The sequence below is a fragment of the Salvelinus namaycush genome, chromosome 21 (genome assembly GCF_016432855.1).
Source record: "Salvelinus namaycush isolate Seneca chromosome 21, SaNama_1.0, whole genome shotgun sequence".
NCBI lineage: Eukaryota > Metazoa > Chordata > Actinopteri > Salmoniformes > Salmonidae > Salvelinus > Salvelinus namaycush.
In genome coordinates this window covers 36,047,262-36,050,881 of record NC_052327.1, presented here as the reverse complement: position 1 = coordinate 36,050,881, position 3,620 = coordinate 36,047,262, and the positions used below count along the sequence as shown (strand labels likewise).

Genomic DNA, 3,620 nt, shown 5'->3' with positions numbered 1-3,620 from the left:
TTATTGACACAAACCGGTTCGCCTGGCACCTACTATCATACCCCGTTCAAGGGCTCTTACAGTCAAAGGCTCTCCCCATTCACCATCTGAATGATACAAATACACAATCCATGTCTCAATTGTCTTAAGGCTTAAAACTCCTTATTTAACCTGTCTCCTCCCCTTCTTCTACACTGATTGTACTGGATTTAACAAGTGACATAATAAGGGATCATAGTTTTCACCTGGATTCAGTTGGTCAGTCTACAGTATGTCATGAAAAGAGCAGGTGTACTTAATATTTTGTGTACTCAGTGTAGGCCATATATTGGGTTCCCTACAGGTTATAGAAAATAGTAGAAATGCTGAACTATCTGTTTAGACCCCAGTCCTGCCTATCGACAGGTTATGAAAAATGTGCTCTTTTAGTATTTCTCCAGTAGGTTTCCTCAAGGAGAAAGCCTCTGCTTCTATGTCAAATGTAATATAACAAAAACACTATAGTAAATGCTACAGTAATGCCTGCATAAACACTACAGTAAATACTAGAGTATACTACAGTCCGCAAAAACACTAGAGTAAATTCTACAGTATACTACAATCGTCAAAACCACTCCTTTAATTACTATAGTATATACTACCGTTTTATTTTACTACAGTATTTATACTATAGTTAACTATTAATTTATTCCACATCATAAACTGGGTGGTTCAAGCCCTGGATGCGGATTGACTGACAGCCGTGTTATATCAGACCGTATACCATGGGTATGTGTCACGTTCGTTATAGCGATGAGACCAAAGCGCAGCGTGGTTTGAATACATCTTCTTTAATGAAGAAAGAACACAGAACGAACTATACAAAAACAACAAAACGAACGTGAAGCTATATAATAATAGTGCTGACACAGGCAACTAACCATAGACAATCACCCACGAAATACTCAAGGAATATGGCTGCCTAAATATGGTTCCCAATCAGAGACAACGATAAACAGCTGCCTCTAATTGAGAACCAATCTAGGCAACCATAGACATAACAAAACACCTAGACTAGTAACAACCCCATAAACATATAAAAACCCTAGACAGGACAAAAAACATATATCACCCCTTGTCACACCCTGACCTAACCAACAATAATAAAGAAAACAAAGAATATTAAGGTCAGGGCGTGACAGTATGACAAAACATTTATTTTTACTGCTCTAATTACATTGGTAACCAGTTTATAATAGCAATAAGGCACCTCAGGGTTTGTGGTATATGGCCAATATACCACAATATCCAGGCACTCCGCGTGTAACGACCGTCTATAGGTGATTGAGCGGACCAATGCGCAGCGAGTGCTGAATACATAATGAATTTATTAAATCAAGACGACGAACACGAAGAACACTTGATAACTACAAAACAATAAACGATGTGACAAACCTGAACTAGAGAACATATAACATGAACGCACGAACAGGAAGGAACACACGAAAATGAATGAAAGAACGAAACGAAACGAAACAGTACCGTGTGGTGCGACATACACAGACACAGCAACAATCACCCACAAACAAACAGTGAGAACAGCCTACCTTAATATGGTTCTCACTCAGAGGAAACGTCAAACACCTGCCTCTAATTGAGAACCATATCAGGCAACACATTTACCCAACATAGAAACACATAACATAGAATGCCCACCCCAACTCACGCCCTGACCAACTAAACACATACAAAAACAATGGAAAACAGGTCAGGAACGTGACACCGCGTTATGTCGTGCTAAGAACAGCCGTGGTATATTGGCCATATACCACACCCCCTCGTGCCTTATTGCTTAAATATACTGTACTATTTCTTCATGTGGGAAGGTAGGGGTTTGCAATGTGGGGGATGTAGGTAGGGAGAGAAATAGAGAGAGGGAAGGAAGGAAGTGGAAGAGATGAAGGAGCTTGAGTAAGGCACGGTGTTGGCAGGGCGTTGTAATGTGGGCGAAGACGAGGGAGAGTGTCCAAAGTGTTGATTAATTCTAAAAAGAACTGGCAGAGACACAATAGACTAGACACCGTCCAGCAGCGAAGACACTGTGACCTGTTGGCTGGGCAGAGTCATGGAATGTAGAGCGTCCACACTGTGTCACGACACAGACACTGTCTGAACAGACGGCTGCACTGCAAAGACAGTCTAGATCAGGGGTGGGCAACTGGCCCCCCTTTTAGTAGACCCGCAAACCAATAAAATAAAAAAATCTACTTTAAAACTAAAAACATTTCTCTTCACTGTCACGAGGGAGATCGTTAAAATGTTTTGCTCGCAAGGTGGGGTGCGTATGGATGTGGGTACGCAGACCCACAAGCCTCTGTGACCCCTTATGATGAGTTCAGTTTTTTTTGTGGCCTCCACCCCCATCAAAGTTGCCCATCCTTGGTCTAGACACTATATAACCCCAACAGGACTCCAAAGACAGTCTAGACACTATATAAGCCCAACAGTACTCCAAAGACAGTCTAGACACTATATAACCCCAACAGGACTCCAAAGACAGTCTAGACACTATATAACCCCAACAGGACTCCAAAGACAGTCTAGACACTATATAACCCCAACAGGACTTCAAAGACAGTCTAGACACCACATAACCCCAACAGGACTCCAAAGACAGTCTAGACACTATACAACCCCAACAGGACTACAAAGACAGTCTAGACACCACATAACCCCAACAGGACTACAAAGACAGTCTAGACACTATATAACCCCAACAGGACTACAAAGACAGTCTAGACACTATATAAGCCCAACAGGACTACAAAGACAGTCTAGACACTATATAAGCCCAACAGGACTCCAAAGACAGTCTAGACACTATATAACCCCAACAGGACTACAAAGACAGTCTAGACACTATATAAGCCCAACAGGACTACAAAGACAGTCTAGACACTATATAAGCCCAACAGGACTCCAAAGACAGTCTAGACACTATATAAGCCCAACAGTACTCCAAAGACAGTCTAGACACTATATAACCCCAACAGGACTCCAAAGACAGTCTAGACACTATATAACCCCAACAGGACTCCAAAGACAGTCTAGACACTATATAACCCCAACAGGACTTCAAAGACAGTCTAGACACCACATAACCCCAACAGGACTCCAAAGACAGTCTAGACACTATACAACCCCAACAGGACTACAAAGACAGTCTAGACACCACATAACCCCAACAGGACTACAAAGACAGTCTAGACACTATATAACCCCAACAGGACTACAAAGACAGTCTAGACACTATATAAGCCCAACAGGACTACAAAGACAGTCTAGACACTATATAAGCCCAACAGGACTCCAAAGACAGTCTAGACACCACATAACCCCAACAGGACTCAAAAAACTGTCTAGACACTATGTAACCCCAACAGGACTCCAAAGACAGTCTAGACACTATATAAGCTCAACAGGTCTCCAAAGACAGTCTAGACACCACATAACCCCAACAGGACTACAAAGACAGTCTAGACACTATACAACCCCAACAGGACTACAAAGACAGTCTAGACACTATATAACCCCAACAGGACTACAAAGACAGTCTAGACACTATATAAGCCCAACAGTACTCCAAAGACAGTCTAGACACT

General features: G+C 42.1%; 1 non-coding gene across 1 annotated transcript; it reads left to right on the top strand.

Moving 5' to 3' along the window:
• The first annotated feature begins 392 nt into the window (after positions 1 to 392).
• LOC120066863 lies at positions 393 to 445 on the top strand. The gene has a single exon (XR_005478843.1). It is a non-coding gene; the product is annotated as a U7 small nuclear RNA (small nuclear RNA).
• Positions 446 to 3,620: the final 3,175 nt, after the last annotated feature.